Source organism: Anabrus simplex, chromosome X (assembly GCF_040414725.1).
Source record: "Anabrus simplex isolate iqAnaSimp1 chromosome X, ASM4041472v1, whole genome shotgun sequence".
Classification (NCBI taxonomy): domain Eukaryota; kingdom Metazoa; phylum Arthropoda; class Insecta; order Orthoptera; family Tettigoniidae; genus Anabrus; species Anabrus simplex.
This window is the reverse complement of record NC_090279.1, coordinates 107463106-107482452: the sequence shown is the minus strand read 5'-3', so window position 1 is coordinate 107482452 and position 19347 is coordinate 107463106. Positions and strand designations below refer to the sequence as shown.

The 19347-nt window shown below is 39.8% G+C and overlaps 1 protein-coding gene across 3 annotated transcripts in view; it reads right to left on the bottom strand.

The window, feature by feature from the left end:
- The window catches only part of Neos (Neosin), a 131565-nt gene extending 124998 nt beyond the window's left edge, over positions 1-6567 (bottom strand). For 2 of the 3 annotated variants that reach the window (XM_067158897.2, XM_067158898.2), the window contains exon 1: positions 6370-6567. The gene's annotated coding sequence lies outside the window, so the exon portion shown is untranslated. Of the gene's footprint in view, positions 1-6118; positions 6212-6369 lie in introns of all 3 variants that reach the window. The other variant, XM_067158899.2, reaches the window with a different exon arrangement.
- Between the last annotated feature and the right edge of the window lie 12780 nt (positions 6568-19347).

The window sequence follows — 19347 nt, the reverse complement described above, 5'->3', positions numbered from 1 at the left end:
TCTCAGAGGCTTGCAGACTGAACGCTGAAAGGCATAACAGTCTATAATGATAATGTATGTATGTAGATTGTAGCGACTTTATCCCCGACTTTATATACCGATTTTCATTAAGTTCTCTTTAGCCATTTTCTAGTGATGCGTGTACATACATACATACATAAATTACGGAAAAGTAAAAAAGTGCATTTCCTTGTTACTGTGGACATGACCGATACAGAAATACCATTCTTTTCTAATTCTGAGCAATGTACACACAATACCCTTATTTTATATATACTTACCTTGACATAGTGGAGGATACAGGGCTGCAGCAGCCTTAAAGAATTCGTGCACCCTTGCATCTAAGGGGAAGGAGCTCATAAACAGGGATTCAACAAGATATCACACAAAATGGTGTCTCCTTTTGCTGAACCCTGGAATGGAGTAGCTGCCGTGCTGTTCTCTATATTCTGCGCATGCATGGCAGGGCGATGGTTGGGCATCCCCTCTTATTACCCCTAAGTACTGTACCACTCTTTTGCTTGTCCACGAACTGGAGAGAGTGGCTGATGCGGAGATCTGCAAGCATTACATGTAAATAACTTAATGTTATTATTTCAATTCAATATTATTTCGATCTGCAAGCAGTCGTATGCCTTCCTGCAATCTGAAATGATGAACTGCCTGGCAATATCCAATCTTTTATGACTACCAGCAAAGTCTCCTTGTCCCGTATCTCTACAGGTACAACAAAAAGTTTGTGCGGCTCTCTCTCTCCACCCCTCCAAATAACCGCTGCTCTCTTACCAAATTTAAGTTACTCTCATCAGTTTCAACAATGACATCAGACCCACCTTTTATTTATTTCTTTTCTTAGCCTCCACCCATGCTACACAAGCGTCTCAACAGAAGTTAGACCAATCAACAACAGTTTCCCAATGAAAACCCAACTCTAGCTTCACACTAGGGCCCAGGAGTTTCGACTGAATACACCACAGGACGGCAAAGTGCCCTATTTCAAACAAATTCAAATTTGAACCTTCAAAGAAAGTATTTTTTCGTGCACTCCCAAACGAACCGCATCCGACACCCCTTTCGACTCGACACGCAAAGGTTATATGTTTACCATTCTTGTTCACACACAATTTAACATCACGGCCAGTATTCTCGCCCGAAATTTTCGTCAACTGGGTGGCAGGAATGAGTAGCCGGGCGGGGAATACTACGTAAAAAAAAAAAAAGAATATGATAAAATTTTAATTTAATCCTCTCAGGGCCTTAACAATAATATTAATACCCAAATTGAATTATTTCAGTGTTATTATCACGAACAAGACATAAAGGCACTGTCGGCAGCCCTGAAGATGGTTTTCCGTGGTTTCCCATTTTCACATCAGGCAAATGCCTGGGCTGTACCTTAATTAAGGCCACGGCCGTTTCCTTCCACTTCCTAGGCCTTTCCCATCCCATCGTCGCCATAAGACATATCTGTGTCGGTACGACGTAAAGAAAAAAAAAAAAAAAGAAAGGAGTATTTCCTTCTTCTAGTGTTCAACTGCTCGTTCAGTCATACAAAACCGGGCCTTAACCACTTGGTTGCTGTCGAGTGCCATACGGGTTTGTAACATCGGGCGGAATTGGTAGAGTAGTCGCATGCGATTCCACGCTAATACAGACACCGCTCGCGCACGACACTACGTAATAATCAAGCTGAACATAGAAACTACAACGTAATTGATGCAATTATTCTGACAATAACAAAGATTTATCATTTAAATAAACAGTTATTTTTTGCTTTTGCTAGTGGCTTTTCGTCGCACCGACACAGATAGGTCTTATGGCGACGATGGGATAGGAAATGCCTAGGAGTTGGAATTAAGCGCCCGTGGCCTTATTTAAGGTACAGCCCCAGCATTTGTCTGGTGTGAAAATGGGAAACCACGGAAAACTATCTTCAGGGCTTCGAACCCACTACCTTCCGGATGCAAGCTCACAGCTGCGCGCCCCTAACCGCACGGCCAACTCGCTCGGTAATCAACAGTTCTATAGTATTTACATTTTTATTCGGAACACCTCATGACTCAAATATGTATCAATATTCTGTAAGTAGCACACATCTAGGTTACGTTAACCGGGCGGTCTGTAAAACGGCAGGGCGGTGCGCCCATTAAAATGGTCCTAGGGAGAACACTGACGGCCATACTTTCCGCACACACTGTTACTTGAAAGCAAGTCATGACGTTTTGTATCATTCAAGTTTGCCTCATAATCATGGTTGTCAATTCGGATCCAGAATGAAAGTTATTGCTTACTGCCATAATCACGTACAAAACCTCTTATATTGTCACGTCCACTGCAGGTAGCCATTTCATGAATCATAAATCAACACCCAACAGTAAATTCTTATTTGCAGGGACATGTCAAATTGAATACATTGCCCTCGCACATGTAGAAATGCTCTGCTATCACCCTAGGGCAATGTCATGAAAAGAAAAGGCAAGTAGGCCTACTGAAAAGGAAGTTGTAATTCAACTTTCCACAACCCTAGCCCACATACAGTAGAATGTGCTCCTATCTCCTTAATCCAATCTGTCATGAGAACATGGGGCCACACTCCCATCAAGAGACTTTTATCTATGGCTGCGACACCTTTGAAATTAGTGCTTGTTTGGCGCCCGACCACGTCCTCTGCTAGAAGTAAACAAACAACAGTCATTCCGCGCGTAGTTGAATGTAGTGAGTATTGGATAGCACGGCGTCAACTATTAATCTAGTTCCGAGTAGAGGCATAACAGTCTGTTATAAAGAATGTGCCCTTCAAACTACTGAATATTACCACAGCATAAAGCTTTCGTTTACCCTTCATGAAAGATATGTTAGAGATCCAACACAACACAGCTTGGATGACGTCACTTGTGATAAGTGTTGCCAATGTTGGAGAATGAAGATACGACCACCGCCTCTAGCATATACTGCAGTTCTGCTAAAATGTGACATGAGAACTTCAAACTGTGCAGTTTCTTATTTTCAACAAAGGTGGCAGCCTTGTGGGCACACATGCCAGCTCTAACAGAGCTCTAACTAGTTTTTATCACAGCTGATCCAAGTCAACCAATAGCAACACAGAAAATGGTCACATATGCAAGATTAACAGAGTCTCCATTTTAATCCTTCTATATAAGTAGTAAGAATACCTCTAGGGGTGGGTTGGTAGGTCCCCAGCATGCACTAAACTACTTCAGGTCTCATTTCATGTCATTTTTATATGCTTTTTTTCAGCTGCGAAGGGTCAATGGTAGTACTATTGCCATCGATAGGTTCCACTCTGGTGCCACATGCACTATAACTAGCCTATGGCATGGACTCCTCCTAATGAAATTCAATAGCTGTCTCGAGGAGCTCAAGTCTCAGGGCGGTGCACTACAAAATAAAAATACATTCAGACAGCAAAAATAGGTGGAAACATTGATTCCCATTCCATCTACAATGCCATTAAAATATCATGCTAGTTCCGTCATCTAGGAGCGTCATAGGCCAAGCCAGCACTATAAACTTCTTAGCGCAAGCAATCCCAGAATAGTTGTGCGCACTTCTCTTTCCACTTTGTCCACAAGCTTGCAGCAAGAGGTTGGTCTGACTCAAGACTGGCAAGCAGCTGCTTTCCAGTCATGGGAATGATCATTAATTATTTTAAGTGCCTTGAAAATTAGTTAAGTAATCCTCTTGCAGTAGCTCCCAGCTCCATTGCTAAATGATTAGCATACTGGCCTTTGGTCTGAGGGGTGCTGGGTTTGATTCCCGGCCAGCGGAGATTTTAACCTTAACTGGTTAATTTGTCTGCCTCGGGGGCTAGGTGTCTGCAACGTCTCCAACATTAGAAATCATCTTATTATCGGCACACTTTATCTGGATGCATTTGTGTATGGGGTTGAGGAGTAAGGAGGGAGCTGACCCAGTTCCGGTAGTGCTGCCAACTGAATGAAAATTAAATCTGAATTGAATCGAGAATATGATAGATCGATATGAAGTTTCTAAACCGTTTTATCTTAAGCCAACAACTCTGTCACATACACATTATATAATATTTCTCGATGCGAATCTTGTTCCTAGCATGAATTCTATAGTTTGGCTTTGCTGTGTAAACAACAACAGTACTAGTACGTAAAGTGTACGCCAGATGTCGCACAATGCTTAAGCAATTCATAGTTTGTGTTTCAAAGGTTGCCAGCACGAATCTCGGAGAATGCCGAGGTCGACTGATTCAGCACTAGGGTGTAAATGCATCCAGATAAAGTGTGCCGATAATACATACGGTCCCAACCTCACAGACATGCAGGTATTCTATGGCCTGTTTGGGACCAATGACCTACATGTTAGGCCCCTTTAAACAACATTATTTTTTCTGCTGCTATTTGCTGTACGTCGCACCGACACAGATAGGTGTTATGGCGACGATGGGATAGGAAAGGCCTGGGAATGGGAAGGAAGCGGCCATGGCCTTAATTAAAGTACAGCCGCAGCATTTGCCTGGTGTGAAAATGGGAAACCACGGAAAACCATCTTCAGGGCTGCCGACAGTGGGATTCATTCGAACTCACTATCTCCCGGATTCAAGCTCACAGCTGCGCACTCCTAACCGCACGGCCAACTCACCTGGTCTTTAAACAACAAGCATCAGCTGACTACTAGAAAAGACCTGCACCAGGCCTCTCCAAAGAACATACGCTATTATTATTATTATTATTATTATTATTACTACTACTACAGTAGTTTAAGTATTTAAGTGTGTTACATCATCTACTATAAGAGCAATATTATTCATACCTTTAATGCTGTATATTTAATGGAAGTTCGAAAACAACACATTTGTCCCAAGACAGATTAACTTAGCAACTCTGTTACAAGAGCTTGCAGGAACCTGGTCAATGACAAGTCAACGCAACCAACCTACCTAACTGCCCACCTACGAAATTACATTACCCTTCTGTGACAGAATATTATATTTATTACATCAGCAATTGTTGGATTCCTGTACATGTAATTCCAGTCATTTTAAGGACACTTCCTCTAAAACGGATACTTTGTCATTATATGAATGTTTCATCTAAACAGTGTTATGTGGCTGAAGATGTTGATAATATACGAAACATGTACCACTTTTAACCAATAAGTTGCCTTAAGCAATTTAGTGTATCAACAAGGTGGAAAATACTTAGTTGTGAATCTGTTTAAGTGCGATACGGACCATGAAGCTGATTTTATCTAATTAAAACACTATATTCCGAGGTGTACTCCAAGTAGTATTTACTTCAAATCTACTGTACTTTGGATTAAATATGGAAGAAATTTCTCTTAGTTATAGTTTATTTTCCACCCTTTTACATAATACACTCTAGCAAATCACATGGAAATACATACTAACTTCTCCAAGAAGGATCAGAAAACTGAACTTCATAAAACAACATAGGCCTCTTACCTGAATGGCATATTAAACTCCAACCCTATTTTGATAAAGTGATTTTAAGAGTCCAGGCTCCGAAACTCAGATTGGAATCACAGACATGAAGCCTAAAGACAGAGTGTAACCACAAGGCCCAGACAAGATGTGTGTGTCAGACAAAGCAGCTGTGATAAATAATCACTGCAAGGACTAGTTCTTGTTAGTATTTAAAGTAACGCTGAAGGTCCCATGGCATACGATTACCAAGATGGTCTAGGCCTATATACGAATACGAAGAAAATTATGACCGTTACCAAGAGCTGGACTAAATAACACTGGGCCATAGACACAATTGGCAGAAACTTATGAACCAGGCAGAAAATATTTTCTGAAACTTCTTTCCCCCAAATATGCTGAAAATTCAAGTAGCATGGGACATGAAGAACCAAAACTACCGAAAGCCATTATCACCATCCTAGGAAATACGAGAGTATATCATTCCAATTGACGAAATCATCCTTATTCCCTTCCTTCTTGTCGACACCGGCCAATTGTCAACTTGGAGGAACTCGCGGCAGAGTTGTACAGTAGATCTACCGAATGGTATATCAAAATCTCCAGCCGTAAGACGGCGATACAGGTCCAAACATAACAAATACAGTCCCACTATCTACGTAAAGGAACACAACACTAACTTACGATTGCCTTCAACATTATATCAGTGGGCAAAACGTCTAGTCGAGCACGAAATTCTTTGGGCTTCACTCGGGCACCGGCAGACGAAAACTGGCACTACAGGACATGATTAGACACAAATATAACTGATAATGCCCTTACCACTGCACAGACTTAGAAAATATGGAGCCAAAAATTAAGAGAAAATAAGACAGTTCTTCCAATACAGTGAAGAATGTAAACAACGCTTAGCATACCGAATTAGAAACACTCACCGATTTACTGTAACTTTTCACCGATTTCAACAGATACTTCCACCAGCAATGAGCATACATTCGAACGTACAGCAATAACTGCGTAATTTCAATCAATCACGTATTATTTCCCGTAAATATCTATTAATAAGATAAATATGGCAGTGGACAAACTTTACAAGGATATATTACACACCACTACCACTCCATGGAAGCAAAGAATATGAAAGCACCCAGCCAGACCGGAATAGCACAGAGTAAATAAAATAAAGAAGAGTACTTAGTAGATGAATCAAGGAATAAAGAGTTAGAAATAGATTTACAAAAATAATGTAACGTGAACAACGGCCAACTTGGTGAGTTGCTCTAACTAGCTCCTTTACACTCCTCGACAAACGCACTGTATACTTAAAAAGGTATGGTCAAATGTTCCACCTTTATAATACTATTTTTTTATTTAATTCTTTAAATAACGTTTTAAAAATAACGGCACATGTTTCATCTATCTTGTAGACATCATCAGCCGAAAAGTTTTAAGATTACGCACAAAGGACAAGGACAAAAGACACATTTAAAATAGTTCGGACTGCCGAATGCGCCGGTTACAATGTTGAAGAATATGATGGAATGTTCTGAGCACCTTGAATACTATTAAAAGTGAAAATTAAAATATTGTACACATGAGATTGTTCAATAAAATTGGTAATAGAGTCTTTCCTAACGTGATGATGCCGTGTTGACATACAGTTTGCCGATGCGTCGATAGAAACTTGGTGATATGGAGACCAATGTTTAGTTCGAGTAGAATGAAGAGGATTCATAAACATATTGTGTTAAATATGAGTGAGAATTTCTGCTATCTTTTCGGTGAAAGGATCTGTATTGCTTGGTGTTAACTTAAGTTTCCGTTAGAAATTATTTGATGATCTAGAACTGAGCATTGCGAGAGGTGAATAATTGTATTATATCATATTATATTTAATGCAAGAAATAGACTTATTGGTGTAAGTAAACAGCTGATGTAAGTAACACCTCAGGTAATCTGAGAGGACATCATATCATACTACAATAGAAGCTAAGAGGATATTGGCGTTGGATTCGCATGGTTTGGTGTTTATAATTAATTATTAGACAGGAAAAACTTATTGAACTAAAGTTGATTTGTGTATTTCAAAACCATCCTCTGTTTTTGGAACTGCATAACTTAAAGCCTATAATTCAGCAATACTTAAAATACGATATATCCTTGGTTTAATTATGCCAGCAACACAAGGAAATAACACTGAACATTGCGCAAAATGCGCCATAGAACTTACACAAGATGATAACTCCATAGGATGTGATGGCTGCAATTCATGGTACCACAATTCATGCACATCACTCGGAGCAACCGAAATCAAGGCACTAAACTCACGAAAGGGAAACCTTCTATGGATGTGCGAATCATGTCGTTTTAGGCTTCAAAACTATGGTCTATGCAAAACTTCGCAAGAAGAATCAGAAATCGCCAGAAACTATAATAGCAATTATAAAGAAGATAAAATAGAAGAGCTAGGTGAAACAATAATGACAAAAATGACCCTTTTAATGGAGACACAACTTATGCAAACTGACCTACTAACTACAATAACATCTACAACTCCACGGCAAAATAACACAGAATTTGCCCAAACATCTAGATCATCAGTAATAAAGGGAACAAGTCACCTGGAAATACAAAGGAGGAACAATACAACAACAGGAGAGGATGCAGAAACGGATACACATTGCAAAATCAATGATATCACAACGAATAAGAATGTGGAAATGGGAAAAGTGAATAACACAGGAGCACCCCGACAAGATAATATAACCAGAAAAATGAAAGGGATGGGTAATGAGCCCACAATAATTGGAACAATGAGCAATAGCGAGCTCCAAGCTGGAGAAAGAAAGGCCTGGTTTTACATAGGAAAACTCCACAGAGATACTACAGAAGAAAAATTAAGGAACATCTTCAAAAACAAGGAATAACAAATCAGGTAACTTGTGAAGAATTACAAACTAAAGGATATTTCAAAGCCTTTAAAATCTCCATCCCGCTTGCGGAAAAAGAACGAGCCATGGAACCAGTTTTCTGGCCAGCCGGCGTGCTAGTAAGACAGTTTCGTTTTCGAAACAGAAGGCAAGAAGGCGCAAAATTTCAATAGGTTAATGAACACACTAATCAAGAAAGATAACTCTGATTCAGGCAACCTCACACTTGACTTATTTTATGGAATGTAGAAGGAATAACAGGTTTACTCTCAACAATCCCAGAAAATCCTTGGGCAGGACATGATATAATTATAATCACAGAAACAATGCTGACAGAAAAGATGGATACGCCAGGCTACTACAGCAAACACGCACTATCAATTAAGAAGGATCGAGGAAGGCCAGAAGGAGGAGTAACCTGCATGTACAACAACAAAATGGGTAGACTGATAGATACAATAATAGATGAAAACTTAGTAATCTTGAAAGCAGAAGAAATTACTATAGTAGGAACTTATATTAGTCCGTTGAAAAAAGTGGAAGACACTGTCGAGCAAATAGCCAAAATTCTAGCACTTACTGACAAGGACAAAAATGTAATACTAGCTGGAGATTTTAATTGTCGTCTGGATAAACAGACTAACAAAACAGATATTGTATTAGAAACGCTGCTCACGGAAGGATACCGTCTAATCAGTAAAAGCGAAGAAGTCACCTACTTGGCTCCAAACGGTTCCAGTACCATTGATTTAATTTTCTACCGAGGAAGAAATATTAAATGGATAAGACATCAGATTATGAGAAATCAAGGTATTGCCGCACAAAGGAAACATCTACCAGTATCGACACATTTCTTAATCAGACAAGAGGTTCCACACGAAACAGAGAATATACGCATAAGATCAAGAAATATAGACGAAAACAAACTCAGGGAAAACAGCCAAAGAATAGAAGAGACTCATCAGCTCATCGAGGAAGGTAATCTCGAAACAGCTCTAGATGCCATCATTGGAATAATAAGGGATTCTTTGTTCTACAAGAAACCTCGGAAGTCCAAAGAATGGTTTGATGAAGAATGCTACATAGAAAGAAGAAAAACGCTCAGCTTACTACATATAGCCAGAAGACTTAAAACTGTAATCACCTTACAAGCGTACGCGATACAACGAAGAAACTATAAACAATTACTGAAATCGAAAAGGAGCAACTATACCGAAATGCAGGCACAAAAGAAAGCCCAAGAAGCTTTAAGAGATCCTTTTGTAGCTCTAAAGAAGAAAAGGGTGAATCCATCGAATCAAATAAACATGAATAATTGGGAAATCCACGTTAATAATGTACTAAATACAGGAAGACGAACATTAGCACTAGAAGTCGCAAAATGTTCGACAAAAAATCTAGAAATAACAATAGATGAAGGGACGAGAACAATTCAAGACACTAAAAAATACAAAGCAGCCGGTCCGGATGGAATTTACAACGAGAATCTAAAAGACACTCTACAATTGCTAGCACCTTATTGGACCAAGCTATTCAATAAATGTCTAGAAACAGGTAGTATTCAGGAAAGTTGGAGGACGTCCTACATAAAAATCTTATACAAGGGAAAAGGAGAGCCTGATGACGAAAACTCGTATAGAGGGATAGCGCTAGAGAACAACATCATGAAAGTATATACAAAAATCACTAATCAAAAAAACGAACTAATAGTTGATCATCTCCCAGAAGAACAATTCGGTTTCAGGAAAGGCAGAGGAACTCTACAAGCTGTCGCTAATTTACTAGATGAGGTGCAAGAAGCACTTAGGCACCCAAAAGGAAAATTTTATGCTATATTCATTGACTTCAGCAAGGCTTTCGACATGCTAATGGAAAAATTAGACGGCATGGTTGGAGCAGACAACGAACTTAAGATTGTAATAAATAACCTTCTACCCTATAATAGCGTGAGAATAGATGATGGGGTATCACTTTCTTCCCCCATCACTCAAACAAACGGTGTGTTACAAGGAGACCCCATTAGTCCTACGCTTTTTAACGTAGCTACAACAGACATCACAAGAATAACAGATAATTTGCCAACAGTGCTGTATGCATACGCAGATGACATGATAATAGGTTCGAGAAACAGAGAAGACCTTCAGATCGCAGTAGATAGACTACAGGAATGGGCCGAAACAAACGACTTCCAGGTTAACAAGAACAAGACAGTCTGTATGGTCTTCAGAAAAGGAGGAAGAATAGCAGCGACAGATAGAATTTCATATGCAGGGGTAGATTTAACTACAGTAAATAATTTTCACTACCTTGGCATCACTCTACAAACGTCAGGATCCTCATTCAAAATACATGTGAGGGAAAGAGCAGCAGCAGCAGCAATAAGAGGAATTTACGATATACAAGACCCAACCAAAATATCAATAGGCTCAGCAATGAAACTTTTTCATGCAAAGATACTACCCATTCTGACATATGGCATAGATTTAATCTGGGACAAATTATCAACATCTGACATAACTACCCTTGAAAAAGTGAAAGCTACCTTTCTGAAAAGAATATTAGGTATTTCTAAGACATCTCCATCTAGACTAGCTTATGAACTAGCTCAGGAGCCTTTCCTTATCGAGGACCTTAGATATCTTTCTGTGCCATCGACACCCCAAGCCACTGCTCACCTAAATCTAAGGTTAAGCAAAAGAGAAGAAATCTGGCCGGAGTTCTACGTGACGGATGCTATGACAAACAGAGACTGGATGGGCCCAAATAAGATCATGCGCAGCGCTATCAACAGGCTGGCAGTACATGGTTTCCATCATAAGCTATGCGTAAAAGAGATATATCACGATCCAAGCGACGAATGCGCGTGCAAACTGTGTGAAAAAATATGTGAACGATACCACTTCAATAAGTGTAGCAAAAGAGAAAAGTCCTTACATGAATATAGTAAAGAGTAGAAAATTTACATATGGCCATTGGCTGCAATAAAACTTTATTATTAAATATGAGTGAGGGTTCCAGTATAATGGTATTGAATTCGTCTTGTTGGCGTATTGATGACAACAATTTTTGATTTTTAAAAAAGTGGGCGGAATATTGATCGTGATTTTCATCAAGAATTGTTATCATCACCATAATATTAGTAAATTGTTTCATTGACAACATGACTAATAAAAGTTACTCATATTATTGGGATTATTTCCATGAGTGTATTATGACTCATAATCCATACTATTCGTGAAAACAAAGTGAGTGTTATTTTAATATTTGGGCACAAAATCGTGAAGATCTGTGAAATGGTCGACTCTGATTTAAATAGTGATGAGGAACCGTTCAATAAATGTAAGGCCAAAAGCAGCCTGCGCTTTTATGTAACAAATATATGAATACTGGTGCTATGCGAGATTTAGGTTAGATTATGGAACTTTTGAGTGTTTGATGATAGGATTGGTAATAGAATGTTCCACTGCAAGGAATAAAGCATCGAATAAAGCATAACCTCAAAACAGCAGCTTCACATTGCCACGGGTTGGTAGTGATACACAGTATCATTGTGTTTCCCTAGTACAGTTCTGCTCGGAGACTCCAGCTATCCTTTAAAATCTTGGCTTAAACTACCAGTAAACCAAGATGGTGGTGGTGATGATTATTGTTTTGAGAGGAAGTACAACTAGGCAACCATCTTCTATATAACACTAATCATATAGAAAAATGGAAGGGATCCGACACTTCGAAAAAAAGGTATCGGCCAAAGAAAGAGATAGGCCACGAAGGGCGTGAAAATGAAAGACTCTCTTTAGGTCTCGTAACCTAATACCGACTGGGGCGGAAAAGAACAAGAGCTGAACAAGGGAAGACGGATAGGATAGATGAAAGCGAGGGGCGTAGCACACGTGGAACCAATGTGAGGACTCAGCTCAGGGGCCCGTGGTTGTCAATCCACTCTCCCATATTCAGCTTCCCTGAGGCCTATTTTAGTTTCCTCTTACGACAGGCAGGTAAAACCGTGGGTGTTTTTCTACCGTCCCCACCCACAGAGGTAGAAAACCACGATTTTGCTAGTCCATCTCGACAGAGATATTTAAGAGCACATAAAATAAAAAAGTAAAAAGAACAAGGAGGGATATAGTGTGCAAAATGCTGCAAATAGTTGACGCTTTATCTCAATCACTTTCTGCAAAGTAACTTTCTTCTCTCACATTATTTTCATTTCTTTTATCCACTCTCACATGTATCGAAGTATCTAAGTACTTACTTAAGTACACAGCTATGTATATCATTTATAATGAATAAATACTCTTGCTGTGTACGATCATCAACTGCCTACATCGTTGGTTGGTAACATAACCTCAACTGCGTACAATATTCTCGATCCGGTTTACCGTATTGTTTGTGTCAATTGTTCATCATTGTGGAAAATATTCCATCAAATTTCACAAACATTTTGCGGGAAAATGCTGTACATTTTAGTAAGTTCTAATTACCGGCAGTTCGGAAAGAAAAATCAGAATTGTTGGAAGTTATTCAGAAGAAACTGCAAGCCATGTGCTGCAAGATAGTTGAGATGTGCACAATAACAAAGAAGATTAATAATATGAAAACGAGGGTGAAACAAAAGAGCGATTTAAACCATACGGGAAATAAAACGATAGTGCTGACGGACTGAGAGAGTATTATCCATGGGCTGTTCAAAGGGGATACCAATCCAACATTGAAATAATTCCAGATATGTCTTCAAAGTATATTCACGATGTCGTATTTTGTGTGTCAACACCTAAAACTTTAACGATAAGATGCATTGCTTTATAAAAACCAATTAGCAGTCAGGCCTTTGGTTCATAGTAGACGGGTTCGAACCTTGGGAGTGGAATTTTAGCTCCATTTAATTCAGTATTTGCCCGGAGAAAACCATATAAGTGCAGGCCTTCGGGCTGAGCAGCGGTGGCTTGGTAGGCCAAGGCCCTTCAGGGGTTGTAGTGCAATGGAAAAAACATATATTCATTTTTTGAAGGAGCACTGCGATTGGAGTAGGGCTTTGTGAACAACTTGAACCAGACCACGTTCCTCCACCTCTAGTGGAATTCATAGTATCAGAAGAAGGAGGAAATGAAGCTGGCAGCCGTAAAGATAGTGTGAACTCTGAACGGAAACAAGTGGTTCCTGATCAACATGAAAATGATGAAAGAAGGACTCCGAGCAATTATTGTTGCTAAAGCAGTTAAGAGTGTTGGAGCTCAAAGAAAAAAGTTAAAATCCCAGATTGTAGAATGATATTCGCGCATTTTTTCTAAATATTTTGTTACATTTTTGATTTTTTTTAGTGAACGGTAAACATAGCGGTGACAATGATACTTGCTGCAACTCAAACATCTTGATGTATTATTTCCAGGAGCGGCTCGTGGCTCAAATGGCAAGTGGGGCTAATGTGATTATCATTACTATTATTACTATTATTATTATTATTATTATTATTATTATTATTATTATTAATGTAGTTTTTGTTTCTTCTGCTATTGTAAATACCTACACACGTATTAAACTTGAACTATGCCTGTGGCATGTTCACATAGGTGACATTTCGCTATGAAAATGGCTTCTATCAGCCTCATTTCCCAATAACTTATGTATCTCTAGTATTGTCCAGTAGAGCGCAGCACCCTCATTGGTAAAACAGGGAGATCGTTCGTTTTACGTGAGCTGTAACCTTTCTCTCTCTTTGAAGCTCATCTTGTCGTTGTGTACGTGGCAGATAACAACAATGGCAGCCACGATGATCGAGGTGGCGTTTTTGTGTCATAAATATCCATTTAACGTCTTCAAGCTTTGAACGACAATGCATTTTTCTTTTAATTTCAACTATTGATAGTTACAGGTATGTTGGTTTGTTTTAAATCTTAGGTTTTGCGATGATTCATTGCTTACTTTCACAGTTGGTTGACATACTTCTTTTCTACTCCGTTATATGATATGGTTTGTGTGGGTGTGTCTGCGATCTTGTGATGTTGGCAAATGAGGCTCTGCGTGGCTATGTTTTGGTGCACTGCGTGCTTTTATACCTCGTCATCCCAATAATAAGCCCTTCGTCTCGACTCGAAGCTACATTCAGGTCTCACGAGGCGCGCAATACCGATGGATTTGAATAAAATATTCAACCACCCCGGCCGTAAAAAATTAATTGCACGGTGCACACTGATACTTGAAATATGTGAGACCTGTTGGTGATCACCGTGTGGGTCATAATTTATGAATCTTATTTGACTTTGTTATCTGAACGGCCGTTCGCATTTTTATTTCCCGATACCCTCATGTGTGTGTGTGAATGCACGATGTGTGTGCGTCTTAATGAGTGAGGGGAGAGAAAAGGAGATATGTCGGTTGACCTGATTAATTTCTTTGTTTATATCTGTGCTCTATTTTGTTCTCGATACAGATTTGTTTATTTATTTTTCGTCCAGTGGCGTGTGCTCGCCCGAGTGTCTGCCTGTGGTATTCTTTGATCTATCATCTTTGATTTGGTCCAGGGATGTTTATCTCAGTCTCGTACCGATATCTCCATTCATTTTATCTGCCTTTTGTTCTCCGTGCTGGGCGCATTGTTGACGAGCTATTGAGATTGTTGATTGCATAATGGTGTAAGTAAAGACGTTCTCCTTCTCCTATATCGCAGTTTGATCCGATCCAAAATGGATTATGGGAGTATGTTTTATCATAACGGAAGCAAAATCGCTTTGCGCAAGCTGGACAGAATACAATATAGCTGTGTCAGAACCTGCATTGGAGCAATGGCTTCGACCCCAACAAATGCGTTGTTACTAGAGTGCGTCGAACCTCCTCTTGCTGTACGTCGACAATATTTAGCAGACAAATTTGTATTATCCAGGATGTACAACAATGAACCACCAATCTGCAGCAGTCTGGATGATTTAGAAACAGTTATGAGAGAACACGGACACCGAAAATGGATGAAAAATATATGCCTTCTGAACAGTCTTCAGTTTCTACGCCCCATACTTCCATCGTCAACACCCCACAAGTCTTGCCCTGCTTTTGAGATTCCGTATTCCTACTTATTGTTTTCTGTTCCAATACATGTTTTTACAACAGACTTACTTCCTGTAACCAGAGTTCAGTCTTACTTTGTGGAATATACTCAAAGACAGTGGCCCAATGCTCTTCAAATCTTCACTGATGGCTCTAAAATACCCTCACCACCTGCAGTGTCCCGCAACTGAACAATCTCGTTTGTTCACTTTACCAAAGGACTGGTCTATTTGTACAGCAGAAGCTGTCGCAATTTCCGAAGCTCTAGCATACAGTTTAAGAGTTAAACCTTCTGCAGTTCTTATAATTACTGACTCTCTCAGTGTCTTGAAGACTTTACAGTCACCTGCTACATACAAACTAACGGTTCATCAAATTCAGATCATTCAGAGAATTCGACAACTTACTCGCCTCAATATTGCTGTACACTTTCTTTGGATACCTAGTCATAAAGGTATCAAACACAACGAGTGTGTTGACCGGCTCGCTAGAGCAGCAACGCATTTGGGCGAACGGTTAGATTCACCAGTGTCTATTCGAGACTACGTGCCACGTATCAAGCAGCGTTCCTGGACGCAAATTGAAGAAGAATGGTATATTACAAAAGGGCAACGGGGAAAACAATACGCTGCAGTCCAACCATACCCTCCTCACTCACCTTGGTTCTCCAAATGGAATGCTTGTCGCCGATACACCACTTCTCTTATTCGCATGAGGTTCAACCACGGCAGTTTTGCAAATCATCTCTATCGGATAGGAGTCCTAAACTCGCCCTACTGTTCCTGTGACCGCCAAGCAATCGCTGACCTCAACCACATCTTCTTCTCGTGACATCTTTATAATGTACAGCAGGAAAAATTTATAACAACTTTACTTTCATTGAACTTCCAACTACCACTCAACATCCAGTGCATTTTATCATCCCAACAACCAGAAGCGTATAATGCAATCGCCTTATTCTTAAAAGACACCGATTTAAGATTATAAAGTTTGATGTGATACTACTTCAGAAAAACTACGTAAACATACTACAGCTGCAGTGTCCCAATTTGTTCTTTTTTTTTCTCTTCGTATGTGTGTGCGCGCATTCTGTACGGGCTCGGAACGTAATACCATTATAATACTATGGAAGATTCATAGGTGTATATGTATTCTAAGTGTATATTTAATGTATATGCTTTGTTATCTAATGTATATCTAGCTGGCTGTTTGGTCTGGCACCTAAAGCCAATAAATTAATTTTAAAAAAAATAAAGACGTACTATGAATGGAAAAGCTTCTCGTAAAAGGGGCGGCCTAATTCAGATTTGAGAATGGTAATTACGCTGCCCTATGATGAAATGAAGATGTTCTTGGAAGGCGCTGATCTTGTTAATATGTGTGATTGAGTATTAAAATAAGTGTAATCTTGCGCTCACGCCTTGATATGGAGATATTTATTTATGGAAGGTAGGGTCTTCTTCATAACCGTTACATTCTTTTTATTTTCAATTATGGGTTCTTTTCTTGTTTAATTTTAATTCATTCTGTTTTTCATTGCTGGTAGTTGTACTTTTTACCCCTTGTTCACCGACATTTCCAGCTCAGGGCTATGTCTCAGCCTTTCCTAGCCGGGGTCCACGCCTCAATTATTCCCTATGTATGTGTCACTTTCGGTATAATATCATCGTTTCGATTTTGGGGGGGATAGTATAGGGGGTGTATTGCCACAAACTTCGTCATTTCTCATTACATTTTTATTGGCAGTATCTGTAATGTTAAGCATGCTTGATTCTAAAGCATGCTAATAATAAAATACTTTAAAAGTGACGGCCAACCTCATTTATAAAGGAACTCAGTCGATTCTTCTGCGATGCAAAATGTTAACTATTTCAAACGCTACGTTCTAATCACTGTTGAAAACAATTATCCAGAACTTACGCTCTCCGCTCCCCAACGGCTAAAAGCGGACTATAAACTAAAATTCGAAACCTGTCGAAAGCTTCACTCTGTGAAGGATCACCAGAACATGTTACATGAATTTAGAATAATACAAGAGGGTTTGCAATAACATCGCAATAACTCCCACCTTTACAGCTTCGTCTAAATTGTCCTTTTTATTTCGCGCATGTCAAAGCTATCCCCTAGCTTGACATTTTAAAATGCAATAAAACTTTCACTCCCTCAAAGTTTCACTAACATTCTAAACAGTTAGCAATACTAATTGTGAGAGCGAATTAGAACCACTGTCAGTATAAATGTAGAAAGCATGTAATAAAATTATATTTTCATTTTCTCATATATTAATTACTTCACGACTCTATTAGTATAAGTGGAGAGTACGGACGCCTCCTCCTCCTCGGGACTTCCACAGAGGCATCCTCATCCTCCTCCTCCTCCTCAGGCCATCGGGAGAGGCCTCCTCCTCAGGCTCTCGGGAGAGGCCTCTTCATCACAGGCGGAAAATTTGAATTTTGGCGCGAGATTTGAATCTGTAAACAAAGCCACGTGCTTCTTGACAGCTGCCATCCTCCATCTTTAAACAACAACGCATCGCCAACCTCAGTGCTGCCATCTTGACGGGCCTAACCCCTGTGCTCCCATCTTTACGGCACTAAACCTTACTAGCGCGAGATTTGAATTTGTGAACAAAGCCACGTGCTTTTCTGACAGCTGTCATCCGCCATCTTGCATAGCTAACCTCAGTGCTGCTACCTTAACGGTACAAAACCTCAACAACAACAACAACAACAACAACAACAACAACGCATCGCTAACCCCAGTGCTGCCACCTTAACGGCACTAAACCGTATAGGTACGTGGTAGCGGGCAATTTCCACGTGCTTTTTGACAGCTGTCATCCGCCATCTTGCATCGCTAACCTTAGTTCTGCCATCTTGACGGGCCTAAACCTCAGTGCTGCCATATTTATGACATTAAACCTCACTAGCGCGAGATTAAAATTTGTAATCAAAGCCACTTGCTTTTTTGACAGGTGTCATCCGCCATCTTGCATCGCTAACCTCAGTGCTGCCCTCTTTATGGTACTAAACCTTATCGTAGTGGTGGTGGATAATTTAAAATCCACGCGCTTTTTGACAGCTGTCATCCGCCATCTTGCATCGCTAACCTTAGCGCTGCCCTCTTTACGGCACCGCGGGTAATTTAACATCCACGTGAATTTCGACAGCTGCCATCCACCATCTTGCATCGCTAACATTAGTGCTGCCAGCTTTACGGCACTACCTTTGAAATGTATTAGCGGAATTTGAAAAATTCCACGTGCTCTTGTTTGGAAACAAACCCACGTGCTTTTTTGACAGCTGACAGCAGCCATCTTTAATCAACAGAGCATCGTGCTGCCATCGTTAGCTTCATACCTTTGAAATGTGGTGGCGGGCAATTAAAAAATTCCACGTGCTTTCTTCACACCTGTCATCCGCAATCTTTAATCAGCAGAGCACCGTGCTGCTATCTTTACGGAACTAAACTTTACAAGCGGGTAATTTGAAAAATTGCACGTGCTTTTCTGACAGCTGTCATCCACCATCTTGCATCGCAAACCTCAGTGCTGCTATCTTTGGCTACTACCTTTGAAATGTGGTGGTGGGCACTTTGAAAAATTCTACATGCCTTTTTGACAGCTGACATCCGCCATATTTAATCAAGAGAGCACCGTGCTGCTATCTTTAAGGCTACTACCTTAAGCACGTAGTTGCGGGTAATTTGAAAAATTCTAAACAGCTGTCATCCGCCATCTTTAATCAACAAAGCATCGTACTGCTATCTTTAGCTACATACCTTTAACATGTGGTGGCGGCAATTTGAAATTCTATGTGCTTTCTTTGACAAGCTGCCATCTTTAATCAACAGACCACCGTGCTGCTATCTTTAGCTACATACCTTTGAATTGTGGTGGAGGGTAATTTGAAAATTTCCGTTAGCTATTATCTTTAAACGGTAAAA